Genomic DNA, 22705 nt, shown 5'->3' on the forward strand with positions numbered 1-22705 from the left:
GCTTGTCAGGCCACACCTGGAGGACAACTGTGTCCTGTTCTGGTCTCCACAATTCAAGAAAGACGCAGACAGACTGGAGAGGGTCCAAAGGAGGGCCAAATACAGCTGTCTAAACTCTGCAGAATTTTCAATATATATGGCTCAGAATACATAATTCAGTCCTTGCAAATGGAAGAGGGGAGAAGCCAGCATTAAAACTACACTAGAAGCTAAGATACAGAAAGGTAACTTCCTCCTTTTTAATACAAGATTTAAAAGACCAAGAGTATCAAACTTTTAGAAACATTCACCTCCCCTCCCTGACCTGGAAAAGCATTGTGTCCCAGAGATAGGACTCTGCAGGAAGCCGAGCATGACGCACAAGGAGGAACAGGGCAGCACACTGCACTATTCCTCCCCTCAGCGCCTGGCCTCACTGGAAGGTAGGGTTGCAGTCTACACTCACCATTGGTACCATTTTTATGTTAAAACCTCGCTAACATGATTTATTCATTTATGTTGGAAAGATCAAGTTTCCAACAAACAGCTCATTCCAAGCTAATTGACAATGGGAAGGAATCCCAATCTAAAAATGGGACTAGGAATAAGATTAAAAAGGGAATGACTCCTGAAACTGTTAACTCGTATCTCCTATTGACAAGTTTCTTCTCAGTTTCTTCTCAGTCCTAGCCTTTTAACTTCCCTTTGCCTCTTCAGATTATTTCCTCCTCCAATTCTCCTGCTAAGCAGTTTACATGAGAAACAACAGCACAGCCATTTCTAGCCTCCAAGAATTTGCTGAAGACTAACAGTTTCAAACCAACTTACTAACTCAACATCGAAATACCTTACTTTCACTTCTCTCAGTATCATAATCTACTTGTTCCATGCACTTCTCATACAGCACTTCTGGAAATGTTCGGTACGTAAATTCATGAAAGATTAAGGAAAGTGAATAGCAGGAATCGTAACATAAAATGTCACACTGTTCATATAACAGAAACTCTCTATATAAGTACCTTAAACCATAGATACCTTAAGCTTTTCTGCTGAAACCCTAAAAGCTTCACAAGTGTATCAGAGAATTTGCATGCAAATTACAAAACAGGAATTTCACCAGTGTCTTTTGTATTTCTCTGGGCACAACGTGGAAGTATGAATTCTGCAAACTATCATATATTTTTCCACTGCCTCTTTACCAGAGAAGTACCAATGGTCACAGGTGGTAATAGCAGTGGAGACACTTTTCCTTTCTACTACTTTGGTGTCTGTTAGCCCTCAAAATAACTCCTTACAATTAGTAAAAAAACATGGGCTTCAGTGTTATGGTTCAGAGCAGTATCATAGTTTTCAGATAAATTTATTTTATGAAGTTGTACCAACACTGACACTGAAACCTGCATGTTGAACCTGGACTTAAAGAGCCCCCAAAATGAGTACTCGTAATTACACTGCCACATAAAAATATGCCAAATACCACAGAAGTTGATTTGCCTGCAATTTTATTTCAGAAATCTGAGTTCCAATTCAAATAAGCTTCTCAAGTAAAAACCACAGAGAATTACATAATTAATAGTGTAGCATCACAAAACTCAATTTAACACAGCTAATGCAAAGGAGTAGAACTGGATACAAAAATTAAGCCAGAATTACTCAGTGCTGGAAAGGCAAGATTAGAATTGCATTCAGGAGCTGTCATAGGTCACTATGTAGTAATTGCAAAGATTATGCTGTGGCCAGGTGGTCTACTGTAACCATAAAATAAAACAAGGAATATCAAGTAGCAAAATTATCTTCCCTAACTTTGAAAAAACCACTACTAGAATATTATTTCTGGTTCTCACATAGACACTTCAAAAAAAGACACGAAATATCAGAGTTCAAGGAAGGGCTACAAAAATGATCCGGAGAGTAGGAAAACCAACTTTTAAGGATTAGTAGCTTGACCTATTCAGTTAAGCAGAAAGATTGACTGGTCATAGAGGTGACAGGGCCTTTCAGTCCTGCTAACAAAAGCTTGGAGAGATTTAGCACTTGGGAGTGAATACCAGACACATTTGCCCTTGAATAGAGATGGAAGTTTCCTAACCGCATATGTACAATACTGAGTCAGTAACTTTGCTTTGAAAATCTTTATAAAACGCAAGTTTTAATCCAGTTTCCAGAATACCTTCTAGTATCTGTCTGTACTGAGATCAGAGTCCCGTCTGCTTCTGAAATCTATGAACCTGCCCATCCTTCTTACGTTTTGGGAAAAATAAGTTCCCACATGCACAATATGCTCGTGTTATTTGCAGCTTCCAAAGCACTTCTAGTATTCTAGCACTTTTTTTTTTTTTTTCCTAAATAGCACCTTCCTCTGCTGGTAGGTTGGTGACAGCTGGAGACTGAATGTCAGACAGAAGGCAGAAGTACTCAGAGACAGTACCAAAAATCCTCCTTAATCCTTCTCCTGTGCTCAGGTCAAACTGATCAGACTTGCAATTGGGACAAATTTTCCCTCAGATCAGGTAGGGTATCTCTTACTATTTTTTAATGATCTTCTGCAGCATGAAGTGCAAATCTCCTATCCAAATCATTCAGGCATACCCTACCTGAGAAATTTCAATTACAAAAACTACACAAGTTCCCAAATAACTTAGCTTGTCTCACTGGCTTCTTCGATGCATTCAGTTTAGTCCACTGAAACTGAACTGCTTAGGTTAATGGCTTTTAAAGTTAACAGCCTGTAGAATAAAAAGGGTTGCACTAGAGAGGTGATCTCTCTATGCGTTATTGACAAAACTACAACATTTGTTGAACAGAAAACATTATAGTGACAAGTATTTTTTCCAGTCTGCTTTCTTGTTACATGAAATTTCATCACTGATGTTGCAGAGACTCAGCTACAGACACCACTCAGTACTACACAAGAATGAGTCAAGTCACTAATTTTCGTTTTCATCCTCTAATTGTGCAGAAAATATCTGAGGCCAAGACAATGTAAAATTCAAATATTTTTCCACTATTAATATTCATGGATGGTGGTGGCAGTACCAGAAAACAAATATATATTTATTTTTGCATTCAGGGTCACGAGTCCATACAAATAAAGAGGTTTAACCCAAATACTGCTTATTTTTAGGTTTCTGTGAACCCACATGCACTTCCCAAGCCTCATGCCAAACGCACCAATAAGCCAGTGCCGTCAGATTTTTGAGCACAGGTCAAATCAGATCACCAGCTTTCCAAGGGCAGGGCCCCAGCTTTATCCAACAAGTATATGGAAAGCTTGAGACAAACTGATCAGCGTATCTGACCCAAAAATGAACACTGACCTTAAACTGAAGTTATAAAAGCCGCTAAACTTTTAATTCCAACACCGGATTTGTGGAAAACACAAAGGCACACATCAGTTTATCAAAGAAAGAGCCAAAACTGACCAAAGCAAAATTAGATGTTTAATTTGCAGTGTAATAAATCAGGTAATAAGATTTCCATAATTTTCACATACACACATTTGAAAACATATTTTCCTTGGAAACAACACACCTAAAGTCATGAAAGTCTCCAAATTCCTTAGCGGTACTCCACACAGTCCCCCAGAAGGAAAGCCATCTGCTTACATAGAGGTGGCACTTACCGAGAAGAGTCTACTGCTGCTTCACAGAATAGCAAGTTCAGGGAGATGCGCAGTGGTTGCACCAGTGGCTTTAGACAGAACTGAGAACTAGGTCAGGACCTACAGTTGAGGACAAGGTTTTACCACTGTCCGTCATAAACTTGGGGATGCTTCTGATACAGCAGGTCAAGAGGAAGAGCACACAGCACAGGCTCTTCCCCACAGCAGTGGAGAGGCTGTAGCACTGCATGAGAACTGTGGAAGTCATAAGCAGCTTTACCGAAGGAAGAAGACTCCAGAGCTCATTTGAATGCAGGACACAATACGAGTTGCAGGTTGTCTAAAGGAAAGTCACACATGTGCTCTAGGTGTAAAGACAAGAGGAAAGAGCAGCTTTCTTCTTCCCTCAAGATTTTCTTTTGACCTCAAGTTTCAGCAAAATACGCAAAATGAACAAGGCCCCTTCCACTATGCTGTATGACCACAGTAGCACTGTTTCACTTTTCCTATAGGTTTTTATAAGTAATAGTTTCTGATGGTACTACCTATTCCAGTGCTACCCTTCTGTTTTTTAGATAAAGGAGAGTGGACATTCTAAAATTAGACTTGAAAATCTACCTTTATTAAAATGTTTGTTAGGGTTTTCAAAAAGGTTATACCAGATCAGTGCCTAGGAAAAAACAAACGAACGAGCAAAAAGACCCCACCTATATACCCAGTGCTATCACAGATATAAATAACTGAAAAACTTATGTTTAAAATTTACATTATCTTTAATGTTCATCACTGTTGAAGCTACTTGGAACCTGTGCTTGCAAAAAGTGCTGTGAATAACAAAAGCTTCTACAAATGACAGAAGAAATTAAAACTCATTTTTTAAAAGGAACATAGATACTTCCCCGATACTTTAAAAATGCAATAAATTTCAGTAACTTTATTCAAATCTAAAATATTGCATAAAGGATCAACTGAAATGCAGCAGTGCATAGGCGAAGTGGCCCCATTTTGGCCAGGATCCAGTTATTTTCATGTAGACTGAATAGCGAGGGATAAGATTTCTGAAACGCGTTGGCAATGAACAGAACAATGTCATTTAACCCTTCGAACTACACTGCAAAGATAACTTCTTCCAGAACAGCTGGATGACATTATTCATCTTTACTTACTTACAGGGGAGAGAAAAGTAGTCACAGAATCTTTTTCTCTTCAGTTACACATAAATAGGAAAAACACTACCCTAGACTTGTTAAAGCTATGATTTCACTTTATGCAAGCATGAGAGTTATTTTATAGGTTTGGTTGGGTTTTTTTTAAAGTTAATTCAGGTTAAATGCTGAAAACATCTCAACCAAAGAGAGAGAGATTCTGCTTCACAGTTTATTCTGATCGTATAAACAGAGCTTAGGGATTTATAAAAGCGTTCTGCAAAAAGGACTGCAAAATCAAAATACTCTAGTTCAACTACTGCATTCACCAGAAATTATTAGACCTTAATAACAGCTCTTACACATCCTGATTTGGAGACAAGACATTCTTACTGAAGCAAGGGCAAACTAAAAGTGCATAAGCGTATCAGTTTTGCTTTCCAGGCTGAAATGAAGTTTTAGTATGTTCCTTACATATTACAATAAGGAACGCAGTCACTAATGTTAGATTGTACTACATGATATCTATTTTTGTTATGCTAAGACATCTCATTCATTAACTTTTCTTGTGTTGTTCTGAGCTCCTGCTCTGAGGTACATGGTCTTGAAAAGAAATAATCTAACTTGCTATCCATCAACGGTGATAATTAGTTTTCAGAGAATTTGACATACACCCCTCCCCCCCCCCCTTTTTTAGGAGCTTATACTTCATTATGCAATTTTTATCTGAATCAGAGGCACACTAAAACTGTCTTTTTTTACACAATATCGCATTTTTATTGATGGATTTGTTAGGCAATGACATCATAAATCTTTAATACGTTCTGGCAGCATTTGTTGCTACTTAAACTTATGTCATAAACCCCAATAATAAAATTCAAGAATTACGTGAATTTCTTTATGGTTTTCAAGAAATGGTAAGAAAGTTATAAGCAATTAGTGTAGCTGCTCCAAGAGATTATGAAATCACAAAAAGAAGAATGAAGAGGCTAAGTAACTTGGCAACAGAGCCACAAGGTGAACTTACTGTTTCTTGATGAATTCATGGTTAAAATATACCTATAACTTTGGAGATCATACAGCAAATGCCCCACAAGAAAAAATCCCGCATTATTATGAGACTGGTTGGTTAAGATTTTTGAGATGGAACTAACCTGAATATTCATGACTAGGTGCATGAATTCAGTCATTATTTTCTGGCAGAGAATCCAAGTAACTCAGAAATTGCTACAGTGATTAGAGAGTGTGCAGGCATTATGGTGGAACCAGCAAGTTTGATATGTAAGCAGCACAAATGTTGTTGATGGGTGCATTACCGGTTTGAGCTAGAAAAGAGTGAATCAAAGTACATAAATGAGGTGAAGGTTAATACGAAGACTGGAGATTTCAAGCAGGCTTGAATCAGGCAGATGAAGGCAGTGGAGATGTTGAATTTTTCATGGATTTCTCATTCGCGTTCAGCTGAGGCTTTTCTGGGTGGCACCCCCCAGTTCTTTTATAGCACTTCCCAGTTTTGATGGGGGAGGAAGAGAAGGGCGGAAATCCGAATAAATTATGAGACCAATTTAGTCTCTTGACACAGTAGAATCAGGCAGAATTTAAAAAGCCTTTAAGCAGGAGGAAACAAATATCTTTGGAGAATGCAAGCCTAAGTATTAATTTTGACGTAAACCTTCCATGTGATATTTTATACTGCACTTGCACATAAAAAGAGCTTTGAAATGTGAGCCTCGCATATGTATCATCATTCTATTTCCAAATTAGACAGCTAACAGCCAGGCTTACTGAAGTTCCAAACACTCCTTTACATTGTGGTTAATCAGGCATTTTTAAGTCCTTCAGGTAGGTGAAAAATTTTTAGGAAGACGAAGTGGTTTACACCATCCTTTATCCACCCTACACTGAAAATTTCTGGACAGTGTTTAAAATACATGCCCTATATAAAGGATATTAACACTACCTTCATAGAAGTGACAGTAAGACAAAGTTCATCCCATTACACAGTTCCCAAATCCAAGAGCGTTCTTTTCCATCTCTCAGAATGTTCTTGACAACTTTTATCTACAGATTAAAGACATATCAACTACAGAAAAAAGTCTGACTGGAACTCATTTTCCTACATTAGATTGTTGGTTGTTCCATATTAGGAAGTAGCATGTCAAGAAACCCCCCATGAACTCTATTTTAGGAGCAACTCATGTCTGTTTTTCCCCAGGGAGTGTGAATGTGCTCCCCGCCCCAAAATTATGCAGTCATGTTTCCTACTTCTGGGTAAACCTCAAGGGTCACGCACACCCACATGGTAACAGATGAAACACCACAAGAAAACCATCTTCCTGATCATGCTGTTGCCCTTGTCAGGCAAGTATTACACAGCCAAATATGGCTGCATAAATCAACATTATGCAAACCCAGGACTTATCTTCCAGCTGAGATTCTCATTGCTTCTACCTGACAGTGGCAAAAAGATGTTATTTACTTTGCTCTACAAGGTTTCAAAATTACATCTGGGGAGAACTGCAGCAGTCCAGTTTCTGCAGTCACTGTAAATCACGCGAACACAGTGTTTAATAGCCATTTTAGCGACGTTACTTTCAGAATCACAAACACAATTGTCTACAGCAGCCCAGACTTTAGTATTTCAGGAATCACGGCCACTCTCACACTTTCTACTAGGCCTATTTCTTAATTTCTGAACTAGGACCATTCCAGTCTCCAGACTGTTACGTTATTCAACTGAAAATTCAACAGACTAAAGAAGAACGCATACAACACAGACATGCACAAACCATGGCATAAATATTCTGGGTGCGTTGCAGGAGGACAAGGACTAATCCAAGCCCGATACTTGCTCAATTACTAGAATGGCTGTAGAGCCTTGCACACCACAACCTGGTTAATTGACAGAACAACTTATGCTCTGCTCTGCTGTTACAAAGTAGGCCCATTCATAAAGGCTGTCTTCACTGAAGAGGCCAAGATGGATGCATTTATTTTTTCAGTCCGGTTCTAACCATCCAGTCCAGGACCCTAAGGGCCACGCATCAGCTCTCCCTCCTGCTCTTCCACACATACAGCTTTGAGAACCAGTCCCAGGCACACAAGTCCACTCTTAAGGTTCCACTCCAAACCTCAGGTACAGACAGAAGTGCACAACAAAGTATCCAAAGGTCACAACAGTTTTGCATGGCTGTAATGTTCTAGAAAACTAAACCAAACCACTATTAAAACCAAAAGAACAAAACTGAAATCATGCTTCTGGGCATTCTGCACTTACTGAATTCAAGTTCCAATGTAAAACTGAAAGGCTCCTGTTCTGCACATACCCATGCTTCCAGATTAAACCGAATATTATCCATCCATAAAGACTAACACCTTTAGGCAAGGATTATTTTAGCTGACAAAAGTTTGAAGATTAATAGTAAAAAAACCCCCAAAGTTTCTACACATCTGTCTTCTTATTGGTTGTTTAAAAACAACTCCACTGACTATCATATTGTCTTTATTACTGATTTTTACTCAGATCCCTATCAAAGCAACTCCTCTTCTATCCACGGACAAAATGTCCTCCATCTTTCAACATTATCACTACCAATAGCTAGAAAACTTCTAAAAACACAGTACACCTGCTTATGTTTGCCTAGCAGAAACCAGAGACCTTTCCCTACTGTGTTCTAAAAATCACACCTAGCCAGTGATGGGTTTATAATCCCAGAAACAGAAATGTAAGTTAAAATAATGAACAACAAAGATACATAGTTGTATCAAATCAGTTGAATAATCCACACAGCACTGTCAAAGTACCTTCATTCCTGACTCAAGTTCTAAAACAAACTCTTTCTAGAAACCCTACTGCCACTATTTTATTGCTCAAATATGTATGTACAGTTCTTTCAAGTTCATTGAAAGGCTACTGGCATCAGAAATTGCAAATCACAGTAACATGCACACAGTATTCAAAGCCAGAATTCTAAACCCAGCTTTTACAGTGATTCCCAAACAGCGTGCAGTTGGATATATGCCAGAAGTTTCTGCCCATGTGAAGTCCAACTGATTTCAACAAAACCTTAGAAGTTGGTAAGCAGCTCTCCAAGGAGATGGGCAAAACAACTGTGTGAAATGAAAACAATAATCACTTGTAAAAACCAATACCACAGTACAGCTCTAAAGCAAGAGTATTATTTTATATGTAGAAACATCTACTCTTTAAGTCTTTGTTTCCATATTTTGTAAGTATATCATGCTTTCTCAGAAGCACAGTGTTATTTTTACACTCTTCCTTGACAGCTATTCCCACACTGCATGGGCTACATTGCTGAGCCTACGCAACTGTGTGGTCATGCTGGGAGCTGGATAACAGGCTAGGGTAGGTAATTTGTAAACAAGCCCCCCCCATCCGAACCTGCAATCAGACCTGTTCATCAGAAGCTCCTGCCCTTAAGGGATTTCAGCAGGATCCAACATGTCCGCATACTTAAACACATATTAGGCCACAAGCAATTCCCACTTTGTTGTTGTTTTTCAGTAACAAAGCATCCAACAAAGCTCATGAAATCCAACAGAAATCCTACAAAAATGTATTCTACAGGGCCACATGATAAATGACATATACTACCACACTTTTAACATTAAAATGTTACCCTTCTATGCATATCCAGACACCAATATATACTACTATGTCTCTGTCATAAGTCCCCACACAAGATATATGCAGTCTATGTAGGCCATTCAACTTCAGCTACCTTGGAGCCACAAATCAGTAGCTTCGGATTTTTTTTTTTTTTTTTTTTAAACAAAAACAAAAGTCTGGCAATTCTAATCCTCAAATATTAAGCCTGATGCTTATTTAGTCAACTGCCCTGACTTCATAAGAAGAGATTCTGTAGCATTCTCTTTTGTATACAAAGAGTTTCTGTAGCTGCCAGAGTAAAAACGAATTGGGGTTTTATAAGCAAACATCAAAACTTTGTCTAAAAGGGCAAAAATTGCCAAACTTGATCAAACTAGTTGTTTAACTCTCCAAATATCCTGAATAACGACCGCCAGTGTGCAGTTTTAAGAACAGTATAAACCACACACACATATATGCAGATTTAACTATTTATGCTTTACACCGTGAAAAAAGTTACATATATATTAACACTCCTTGTATAACTGATATAAAATGTGTAATCTTACTTTGCACTGTGCTAAACTCTTGACCCTAACAATACCTCATAGCAGTAAATCCCATGGGCTAACACAGAATGAGACTTTTTAAAAACAGTGTGTTTTAAACATATTATGTGTAAAAAAAAATCCTAGAGAAATCCTGTGTAATGTAATCCAGATTTTTAAAACTGTTTCTGACCTTACAGTATCAATTTATTTTTCTCATCCGTCTTCTCTAAACTAAACCAACCTTAACTTTCTCTCCTGCCTCATACTTGCCCACTGTTTTCTTTCCTGTTAGTACCAGACCTTACTATAGAATTTCAGAGATCAGCTAACAATGAACAGGAAATACTTTAAATTCCCCCCCCCTTAATCTCACGAACATCACTAAAAATCAGATGGGTTTATGAAGATGTTCAATGACACACAATAGCAATACATCTCACTAGCTCATATTATTCTTATAAATAAGTCTGTTATCAACCTTATCCCTGATCTTTCTCTATGTCATGCTCAAGTTCCTTGCTCTCCTCCAAGTCTCAAGCAACCTATACAAGACTGTTACCTCAAATTTAATTTGTTTCGGTTCTCTAGATCTTTCATAATATAGGAAGAAATTAAAGGTGACAAAATCCGGACAGCCCATTATCTAGTCATTGTACTGTATCTCCTTGTTGCACATCTGTTCTGTGCAGATGCTACTGTCTTCACCAACTACTCTGTAACATTTTTCACAGGGAAACCAATCTAATCCAACAAATCTTGGAAAGGATATACACTCACTCTTCTTTGGGGGGATAGGGGGAAGTAAGATTTTTCTGATTTATCCTCCAAAGATCAAACTGCATGTCAACATGCATCTTCACTTTCTAAGACAGTTTAGATTTTATGTCTTTATGAGGCACAGTGCCAATGCAAAAAATATACCTTTAAGAACATTTACTTAAAAGTGTGTCACCAGCTAACATGACACAATATTTAAAAATAGTTAAGAGACATGATTGTCATACGAAATAAGAAACCAAAATGTCAGATCTGAATATGCTACTGAAAATGTAAATTATTCCAACATTGACTGCATCCCTTTCAGAACTAGCGACAGCATAGGCCACATTCGCAGGGGATGCTATTCTAGACCACACAATAAAAGATTATTTCAATTTAAGACAACTGAGCAATCCTCAGCTTCAATTTTAACAGATAAATGAATTTAAAAAAAACCCAAACACTAAAAAATTGATATAAAGCCAGAAAGCTTTTTCTTCTCTCCAGTGTTTAATAGTATATTTTCAGTTAACAAACAAATCACCTGGTTCACCAGAAGGGGGAAACTGATAGGCTTCCAGTGTCATGTTCATTAAGCAAATTAGAAAAAAAAAAAAAATTTGCTTGGCTTTTCAGTAATTATTTCTATTATTTCTATCACTCCAAGGCAATAACATTATTTACTTTAATCTGACAACTTTTCAGTTACCATGACAAATTCTATACAGTCTAGCTGAAAAACATACTTTAAGAACAAAAAGTCAAGATAATCAACTTTTACAGTTTTCTTACTGCACATACATTAATACATTCTTTCAAAATACCAGTATTCCTAAATGTATTTTCCTCATTGCAAGAGCTTTAAGATGACATCTGCTAAGTCATCCAACTCTTCGGAGACTATTGCCAAAGTGTTTCAGACTCTGGATTTTTTTTCCTTTATTACATGAGACTGTAGTTCACACCTATTTAACAGTAAATGACAAGACAGAATGTCTAAATAATAAAGCAGATTAAATACAATTTAGTCAATATTCATTCAATAGTGAACATTACCTCAAGCTTTGAAGTATTAACTATTATTTATCAGCTTTCAAAATTATAACTGTCAAGCACTATTCCCCAAAAATTCCATTTTGGGATGTAACTTCACTAACATTAACGCTTAAACATGTGCAAAGTGCCACTTAAGTCATTGATGTTATGCCTATGTGATTATTTACCATTCATATTAATCATTATGTGTGAATACAGCAATTTAAAGGAATAAGATCTAGTTCTCAGTCTTCTACATTAGTTCTGAAAATATTAAAATACTGTTAAACTTGTGAATAAAGAAAACAAAACTAATATAAGCACACAGATAAGGACAGACACTGCTTTGGCAATTATTTATCCCTAAAATCAACAGGAAATTCAACTAACAGCTGAAGGGAAGTCAATAATACACATTAAGCACAGTCAGGAAGGAACCTTTCAAATATCATTAAATTTCTATCCTGTCCTAACCAAACTACTTTCTATGCTGGAACTTCCTTCCAAAAATGAAGCGTTCTAGGTGAACATTTAGAAAGAATAAGTAAGGCAGAGTTAGAGAATAGAAAAATATAAAGCAGATACTGTATTTCTGTTTCTGTTCGTATTAAAAAACCACATCCAGTAACACACACACACTACTGACATACACGAAACAATTGCACAAATGAGCGTTTACAAGTTTCCTCCTGGGTCTGAAATACCTCAGCAGGAATTAAAGCATGATTTAACACGTCATAACAATTGAATAAAATAGAAAAATATTGTAACCTCAGGCAACATTAATTCCCCAATTTGCCAATTAGTGTCTTTCTGGCAGGGAGAAGGCAGCAGAACCCTTTTCTTTGTCAAGTCTCCTTTAAAACCACCAACCTTCTATTATGCAGAGATATGGGAGTGTCTCTCATTAGTGCAAACACAAGCACAGTGCTTCCTCAAGAAATTACATTCCAAGCTTACTAGATGCACATTGTCTTAGGACAATACACGGGAAAAGCAGGGCAATACACAGCAACATGGTATACAGGGTTTTCACCACACCAACCCTCCAGCTTGCTCAGAGAAATATGAAGACGATGACATTGCTGTGCACATGTTGTGGGCAGCTTTCTTCAGTCACACAGGACAGCACAAGAAGAAAACAATACAGGGCTCATTATTAAATCTGTTGAATTATTCTGTGTTCATTTGGGGTTTCTTAATTCAAAACATAATATATATCTACTAGATAAGATACAATGTAGTGTATTACATGAAACAGTATTTAAAACATCCTACTTGTCTAACATTTATTATCCCTCAATAGAAACATTTATGTACCTCAGAATGCAACTGGTCTATTTGTCCAAGAAACAGACCACCTCTGTATCTACTGATCTCTGGACAATATCTGGTCAAGTTCATAGTTGACTAACAAGACAGGAATGATGGGAACAAACGGATATTCTGGGTCAAGGAGTTAAATCCCAAGGTACTGAGGAAAATGACATGTTATATCCACTACCACCCCCCCTTATATAAGCTAACCAGCTCCATCTTAAAGACAGTCTTATTCAACTACTCCTAAGGGAAGGCTGTTGCAGACTTCTATGCCTCCGTTGCTTAGGAACCATTTTTTCTAATTTCCAGACTAGGTTTATTCTTGGATAGTTTATACCCATTTGTTCTCATACCTCAAGCTTAAGAAGCTCTTTTTACCCACCTGTGTCGTTTCACTCATTTTTATGAAAAGCAATCTCTTTCATGCTTTGTTTCCCCAGATCAAAGACAACACTCTTTGAGTCTCCCTTACAGAGCAAATTCTCCATTCTCTTAGTCATTCTAGGAATCAGTCCCTGTACCTCCTCCACTGCAAATGCCATTTTTACTTGATGGCAAGTGGTAGAAATTAGACACAATATTCCAGATAACCTTTCACTAGTACCAGAGAAAGTCAATACCACTTTACTTCTTTAAAGGACAATATTAGTAGGGCAACAACAGTATACTTGTTTTCCTAAAACTTTTCGCAGTTGCTAACTTTGATAGGTTAGTCATCCTGAAGTGTAATATGATCATCTTGATTTTTTTAATGCTATTAAATATGACTCCTTTTTCTACTAGTCATGTCCTAAGGTCTCAACTTTGTTCTGTGCAAAACTGTCTTTTGTATTGATGATACTTGACATCTGATGAGAAAACACGAGATTGGCATAAGAAGTAGGAATGCATCAATGTTTTTAATGAAAATACTAAATCTTGAAACTGACCCGTGCAAATTCCACTACTAACATACTTCCAACACATTATCTTCTGGATTGACATATCCTGTCACCATTTTAAATCAATTTTCACAGAAACATCACTGTAGTTTTTACATGGAATCGTATTACACATTGTATGACTTCTAAGTGGGCAGCTCTAACCATGTATCCTCCCCAAGAAGTCAGGTATCTTATAAAAAAAGCCATTAGATTTCTCTGACAAAGTCTTCCTCTGTTAAGAGCTGTACTACTTCATACCCCAATTTCATCTTACCTCCACATAGAATAGCTTCTCTTTCTAAATTTAAACAAATCCCTGAATATTAAGGTCACACTAATGATGCAGTAACTATCCCAAACCACCTTTTCCTCTGAACAGTGACTACTTTTGCTGCTCGCCAGCCAGCCAATACCCTTCCACCTTCATGTTTAATAACAATTCTTGCAAATGAGCCTCTAATTACACAGATGACCCACTTCAAAATTCCAGAGTAAAATTACGTAGTCCCACTGATCTGCACCCTGTAAGTTCAACTTACATCTTTATAGAAATAATTTTTATAACCTCACTTCATTAAGACCTATTTGCCAGCGTGCGAATGTTCAAAACTGTCTTCACTGAAAATTAAGGCAAACTTTTCATGTAGTCTTTCATCTGTATCTAAATTATTTTTAGTCTTACTTCATTGTTCCCATGCTTCCTGACAAGACAGGCAATCAGTCTTTTTCAGGTTTTCTGCTTACTTCTGATGCTCCTCTTCAATTTGCTGTTAACCTTGTCAGATCTTGCATAGCCACTTTTTTTTTATATGACAAAAATCAAAGTTTGGTAAGAGCACAAGTATTTTATACAGTTGCTAGAATTATCTGCATTTGTTGCTGTATCAGAACTTCAGCCATGCCAGAAGCAGCTGAAAGCCCTCAACACTGCTGTAAAACTGGAATTGCAAGAACATCTGGATGCTAAACTGATTTATAGCCTTTGCAATTTGAACATTCACCTCTATAATTACAATTATTAACAGCTTTTCATGACACTCAGAGAGGTTTGGGTCTTTTTTGGTTGGGCCTTGTTTGCTTGGTTTTCCCCCTAAATGATATATATGTCTAAAACATGAATAAAGCTTAATGCTACAAGGTCTCCGCAGAGCTAGAAAGAGAAGGCAAGTCAAAGCTGCTTAATTTCAGCTTTACCTCAGATGTTACATCCAAATTAAAAAATAAAAAAGGCAACAACAAAACCTGTATTATAAATATTTTGGTTTGAGAACACACTGCACAGCTATTACAAAACTTATTGAAGAAAAAAAAAAAAGTCTGCAGAAACAAGGTTCAGATTTAGGATTACTATAGCAACAGAGAGGAGGGAGAGGAAAATTACCAGATTACACTCTCAGATCATCAAATTCTTTAAAGAATAAATTTAGATTTGAGTTTCAGTCAAATTAACTTATCCTGTTCATTAATGAGTAACACATCAAATTAAGGATTAAAATAATCAAGTGAAAACTGTAGTACAAGAAGCAGCAAATACAAAATTTCAGACTGAATGACCTCACCTTTTCATTCTACTGTTAAATCTTTGGTATCACAACAGGTCTTCAAACCAATAACTGATAACAAAGAGTATTATTTAGGAAGGTGTCTAGTCCTGATAAAGGTCTGCAAAGAAAAAGAGGCATTCGAAATCTGCCTCATTCTTAATTAAAAGTGACTCCAGTAACTATAATACTACTGAAAACATGCAATAATGTGCCCCATTTGACTTGGAGGTGTAATGAATTTCTGAAAATACAGTTCAGTTATTACAGAACTAACATATTTCAACAACATATGTGAACACAGTAATGACTTAATGCCCTGAAAACCAGGGAATACAGAAATAAGCTTAAGCTCTTTAAAAAAGGTGACATTATGAAAAACAAACCCAGGATATCCTAAGTAACTAATTACTCACATCTCTTTTCATTATGCAATCTTTAACATTCTTTGTATTTTGGGGTTGTTTTAATAAATGCTTAAAAATAATTAGCATAATGGACACTATTTCAGTATCAATAAATATCATACTTATGTTAATGATTGAAAAGAGTAACAGTAGTCTCAGTCTTTTTGGGAGACCAGCTATTTCAATATTTTAGCCCACTCACATTAGACAGGATCCCAAAGCCATTAAACATGCAGCTGAAGTGGCAAATGCAGCTACAAAGGTTTACTTTTGACATTGTGAGCTTTGCTTGAGGCATGGAGGGGTGTCTCCCCACTTTAGTGCTAAGTATTGACCCATAAAGACTCTAAGCCTCAGGCAACTTTTCCACCAGCCAGAATGTTCAATTAATAAGGCTGCCATCATAATTTGCAAGACTGCCTAAGTCCAGTTTTTCTGGCTGACATTCAGATTTTAACCATGCTTCCCAGCCTTCTGTTCACCACTTCTGGCTTTCATTGACCAGCTGCCAAAATGCCCTTTATTTTCTGGTGGCTGGGCAGGCCACAGGACAGTTTCAGATACTACCTTCTTCCAATTTGTGCAGCAAACTGTTCACTGTGTTCTCTGCTCTTGGCTCCTCCCCAAGTTGCTGCAGTGAGTGAAAACTGGAGTATACTGGAAGGACTGTCGTTCCACGACTGTGAAGCAAAGGTATGGGCATCTTACCTGGGGTTTCCTTGTCCTTAAACCAACATCGCCATTAACAGACTGGAACTGAGTCAAAGAAAGTATCCTAGATCAACAATAAAGACTATGGCAGATCCAGCAGTGGACGTTCCACCTGTCAAAACTCTTGCCCTATGTTGCAATCACAAACACCCTCTACTTCCAGGACAGAGGCAAGAAGGTCAGTATAAGATGATCCACATAACTCAGCAGCATCAAGATTAGTGCAGGTTCTGAAGTAGATTGAAAGTAAAGTGGGAAAAACACACAGGCAGACATTCAGTTACAAGTAGCAGCAATCAAAGAGAACAAAAGGATGGTCCTCTGAGTCCAAGGCCCAGGAATCCACCACCTTTCCTTGACACATAAAATTCCCTTAGATTAAGCATATGTATTTTACCTCCCTCTCCATCCAAACCACGTATGATTCACTTGCTTTGGGAAAGCTCTAAAGAATTTACTAACTTTTTACCTAAATCCCTATATAAGCAAACAGAAAAAAAAAAAGATTCATTTCATATGTACAGTTGAGATCTAAGCAAACATCTAAGATCATTATTAATTTATTTTCCCTGCCTATTAATAGATTCCAAAATAATTTAATACTGTACTGCAAATGTTCTACATAACCAAGTAAATTTTTACTGTATACTTCTGGCCACCAACACTTTATGAAAAATAATTTACAAAAACGAACACCACTTCCCTGACATCTTCATCCTTAATTCACTCATAAAAGATATAAAATTGTTCTGAAATGCTTCCAAGTTATCAGTTATAACCGAAATTACCAGGGTATCTTTGAAAACTCACCATCTAATAAATTTTACTTTAAGTCCAACGGGGGGGGGGGGTGAACAACAAAAAAACAAACCAACAACAAACCAAACCACACCTTGCTATATATACTAGCAGGCTTAAAAATTATATCCACAGTTAAGAAAGAAAACTTACTTCGGAATCAAAGTAGAATCTTGTGCTTCACACTGAATCTGTTACTCAAATCATATGGAAACTTGAAGTGATGTTTAAAAATAAAGCAATGCTTTAGTTGTGTAGAATTTTACCTGAAAATCGTGAAAAACTTTTCAGTAACTGAAAGCACCTAGAGAAAGATGACAGGAAATCACGTTTCAGTAGTTCTATCAACTGAAGTCTCCTATGCTTTCCTGTTTATCCTTTTTTATCCCAAGTCCTCCTGCTGGCCCCTACATCCTGCGTAAGTCCATCCTTGCTCCACCCTTCACCTGAGCACTGGCCCACCCAGGTTAGCCATCCAAGTGGCAAAACACACAAGGACTGGTTCAGAGCCACCCATATACTGACTGGCAGGCAAGTGTGTAACAGCTACGCAGCCAGATGCTCCTGCCTCTTCAAAACAAATCAGGGAGCCATGCCCCTCTCTTAGTGGGGGCCCAAGTTTGACCATCAGATTATCCCTTTACTGGCAGAAACTTTGTATGTTTGAAGTCACCATTTTCCTGTTAAATTTAGCTGAACGTAGCTAATAGGTTCAGAAGCTGAAGAGAAAAATAAAATAAGTCCCTTCAACTTTGTAATACTTTAAGCTGTGTTGATTCAATATTACTATGCAAAGCTTTGTTAGACAAGAGTTTTTGGAGGAAAAAAACCAAGTATACTGCATCTCTCAGTTGATGCATAACAGCAGCAATGTCTTTTGCTGAATTTTAGATGGAATGGATGTTTCACATGCACATGTACTTTATAGATTTTCAGCAATGTTTTGTAGTGACAACACCTAAAGAAATTGTTTCACCTGTTAAAAGAAGACTAAACTCAAAGTATTCCTTATCCTTCACCTCCATAGTCTCAATGCAGCAACAGTAACTTTATGCTCAGTGGCACAAAATAAAAAAAAACCATCCCCAAACCAAAAACACCACCAACAAAAAAAACAACCAACCAAAAAACCCACAGAAGACAGTCTTCATGGGTCAAGGTTTTCCCAGACGCTTGCTGGTTTAATCTGGCACTAGCTATAATAAAGCTGAAATAGTGCATCAGACCTCTCAAGATACAAGATCTAAAACACAACAGAGATAAAAAAGCATAAGAAGCACCACAAGAATTTGAAACTTGAATGTATAAAACAAAAACAAACCCAACATAAACTAAACTAAGTTTCTATGGCTGCAAGTCAAATTAAAGTTTTTAGTCTGAAGTTGCTTTTACTTGTTTACTGATTCTAACCAAAAACCTAGATCATCTTAGGTATAGGCATTTGATTTTCCCCCAATCTTCAGTGTGTTTATCTACTCATTTGATGTGAAATTATCAAAGATACCATAAAGTGCTACTGATTAACTGTGCTTACTGCTCACTGTTTCCATGACCCCTTTTCAGCAATTCAGTTAGGTATATGGAAGAAAATCTCAGAACTGTGAAATATTTTACTCCCTACCTCTTCAGCTTTCATGAGTCAAGATCTAAAAATTATACAAAACATATGGTGTAAAAATCAGTAGTTTTAAAAGACAAAACCCAATACATTAGTCAATTAAAAATGCAAAGGAACACTTGATTAGTCTGAAGACCACAGAAACTCCAAATCTCAGTTTTAAAGAGTAGCTCTTAATATCCCAGTTTTAAAATTGAATTGAAATGCGCTTTCACGTATGTTGACTTTTAATTAATCTGCAAGGAAAACCACTCAAGTAAGTGACAGTGAAAAACTCTTTTGATGTCCTGTTTGCTAACACAACTGATCTGAGGCTGAAAAGTTGATCTTTCACTGACTAGTACCTGCATCCAACAGAGGAGGCAGAGATCATTTCTCAAAATGCAATCTAATAAGCAAGGTCAAAAGGAGGAAGTTAGGAAGGTGCTGAAGAAGTTGTTACTCCTGTTTGGCTACGCCTTCAAGGACGACATTTTCAGTTTCTTCTTAACGGTCAAAGTCAATCCAGGAAAGCCAGCAAGCATCCATGCTGGTCAGCCAGCCTGACTGGTAATAGTCATTCAAATCCATCTCTACACTAAAACTTAACTTGCCGTGAAACGAAGAACAGTTAGACTTTAAAATTCCCCAAAGTAGCAGCAATACTTAAACTTTATTCAAGACCAGGACTGTTTGTTAGAATGTTAAACCGGAGCCCTCATGACAAATGACATCCGCTCAGCTTGTACCTGATTTAAAAAGCAATAGTTCTAAAAAGGGGTGTTTCCTGGAGCCTCTGCCCTTACAACTTTTGCAACTACTAACCACTAAACTGACAAGACCACAGTAAACAACATCCTCTGACTGGTGAGGAAAGAAACCAATTATTTGCTTCCATTTGACTAAAGATTATCAAGATTATTCTCAATAAACAGATGCTTACTGAGATGGTAACAGATGTTATCATAAAATTATGTCGAAAATCCCATTAAATTACCACGGAACCCTCTTATTGTACATGTAATACTTCAAAGTGATAGAAAGAGTAACCATAGGAAAGGGTAATTCTGAAGGAAAAATTATCATAGATCAAAATATCTGTATAACCAGTACTTTTTAAGCTTTACTACCTCTAATGAGAAGAGGCTTTCCTCAGAAAATATACTGGTTTACATGATTCACATTTTACACTTTTCTTTACTGAGAGGTTTGTACAGCTACTGTTCTCAGTCCTACCAAAAAGGGGTATTTTTGAAGGGAAATGCTGAATAAGTGGCAAGACTAAGTAATGTTTCCCTGTTCCCCTGAGAAGGCTGATTAAATTATATGAATGAAAATTGCAAAACTCAGGTAATCCAGGAACTTCTACTCTTTTTAACAAATACCTGCTTTTGAACCTGTTAATATAGATGTATAATTTAACATAAGAGTTTTAGACAGGTTCCTCAGCAGATGTCAAATGACCTGCACAACAGAATCAGCAGTTTAAACTTCATTCATTATCTGCTCACAACCACTTTTTAAATATAAAGCACCTATCACTCTAAAAGTGTCTAAAAAATATTTAGTTACAGTATGAATTACTAATACTATGCTATTTCAGAGATTGCTTTCTGCCATGCAGCATGGTCCAAGAGTAAATTCTAATTTGAAAGCCATAAAAATCAGAAATTTAGCATTATTTTTTACCTCATGTACTCATGCTTCAGTTGTCCTCACTGCACAAAAACAACAAAAGCAACATTTCTCTGATATGCTCTGCCAGTTTTGTTACTATGGATTTTTCCCTCAAAGCAGGACTGGCTCGTTTGCATAGCAACAGTTTGGGATTTACAAATTACTCACTATTCACCACTGCTACAGTTCTTAAATAATTAAGAAAACTATTTCTACAACTCAGAAAAGCAGTGGGTATAAGATATACTGCCTAACTTCCTCAGCATTAGAAAGCACTTGTCACATAGAAGCTGTGTGCTTACTAGCAATCAACATGCCAAACATTGTTCTCCTAGATTGAATCCTCCAGTTGTGATATTTTATTCTATTTATTAACAAAATTGGCTACTTCAAAATTCAGCTTTTTCCTCCTATAGCAAGTCACAGAATGCTGGGTGACGAGATTTGAAAGCACTTCATGCTGCAAAGCTATCCTTCAAAAACTGAGACTTGAATGGGGCTGAAGTAGCTTATCCTTACACCTGTGAAAGTCTCTCAGTGCTCAAATGGATTTGTCCACATAATCTCACCAAACGATCCAATTCCACACATGCAAAATAACATTTAATATTGATAGTGAATCTCAAAAGAATGAGAAGAGTTGAGTCATTTTCTGTTGGGAGACATCTAAAAAGAACCGTTACAGAAAGATACGGATTCAGTAAACGACTCTCTTCACTCTACAGCATTAGTGAACCATACTCTAATGAACTTACTGGCACAGCATGCTAGCAAAAGTGCTTGTTTCAGATGAAGCACAAATGTTCAGATTTCTCACACCATTTTATAACAGTCAACCATAAAAAGAAAACATTCAGGCAACACAACAGCTTTTAGCTAAAAAGCACTATCCTCAGTATGGAACCTCATATAGAAAACAGTACTCCAGTAAAACTACAAGATACTTAAACATACAAACATAGTAATGCACATATTATTATCCTGCTACAGTGAAGGTGTAAAAACTTGCAGTTGTGTCTTCCTCAAAACTCTAAGAAAACCACCAAGTTTAAATTCTGTAATTGAGGCAAACTTCACAGAACATCATGTTCAATTCAGACTATTTTTACACGATCACATCAAATCTGCTTACTGAACATAGAAAAATACCAAAGCCACCTGCTCCAGTAGTCCAGTCCATAGTTGCATTTTTTCTCACTTATCATACAACAACTCTAAAAAGAATATTTCCTTATTGAGGTACAGAATTGTTACATCAATCAATTTAAGAAAGAAAAATGGAAGCCTATTTTAGAAAGAGTTTGCATTTCTTTATTTTTAAAATAAATTCTTTCGTTCTATAAAAAAGAACAAATTTGTGGCAGTTAAGAGTTGCTGAGTATTCTGTTAGCACATTCAGTCACGTTACAAGAACCCACAGCCGTAAACAGCCTGTGTGCACGGAGATACCTGTAGCTTTCAGCAAAGTATACAGAAATTACCTAGCAGTAGTTGCAGTCTGAGAATTCATAAGCTGAAGGCAGACATGTTTTGTAAAGCTCCATATAAAGACATAAGTCACCATGCAAAAAAAAATACTTTTGGTATATGATAATGTTATGATGTACAGCAACTTTCCAAAAAGCAGAGAATAAAACCAGCAATGAGCTCACACCATTGAGCTACAGCAGTATCTCACGAACGATTTAAGCCCAGTGCTATTCCTACCCCCCTATCTCAGTACAGCCATGGATATTTTTCCAGCTTGACTGGATTTTCCCCCTTCCTAATTGCTAGTTTTAACTGAAGCTGACGTAGATGAAGAATCAACCTTAAAAGCAGCATAAAGACCGAGCAGTAATTATGTGCAAAAAGACGTGTGACATTTTGTATCAAAAGCAGACACTGGAAATGCTAAAATATAGATGCCCCTTCCAGCAGAGGAAACAAAACAACTGCCCGTCTGCCACTGCTGCTGCTGGTACCCGGCCAATCAATAACACCGCACAAACGCATCACATCTCCTCCTTCATTCCTACGTCCTCTGCGGACGATTATTTGGACACTCTAATG

At 37.1% G+C, this 22705-nt stretch overlaps 1 protein-coding gene across 7 annotated transcripts in view; it reads right to left on the bottom strand.

Annotated features, from left to right (window-relative positions):
- ADD1 (adducin 1 (alpha)) overlaps nt 1-3920 on the bottom strand; it is a 46843-nt gene extending 42923 nt beyond the window's left edge. For 2 of the 7 annotated variants that reach the window (XM_010583525.1, XM_010583527.1), the window contains exon 1: nt 3603-3917. The gene's annotated coding sequence lies outside the window, so the exon portion shown is untranslated. Of the gene's footprint in view, nt 1-3602 lie in introns of all 7 variants that reach the window. The other 5 variants (XM_010583530.1, XM_010583531.1, XM_010583524.1 and 2 more) reach the window with 4 other exon arrangements.
- Between the last annotated feature and the right edge of the window lie 18785 nt (nt 3921-22705).

The sequence above is a fragment of the Haliaeetus leucocephalus genome, unplaced genomic scaffold (genome assembly GCF_000737465.1).
Source record: "Haliaeetus leucocephalus isolate CR32 unplaced genomic scaffold, Haliaeetus_leucocephalus-4.0 Scaffold906, whole genome shotgun sequence".
Classification (NCBI taxonomy): Eukaryota; Metazoa; Chordata; class Aves; order Accipitriformes; family Accipitridae; genus Haliaeetus; species Haliaeetus leucocephalus.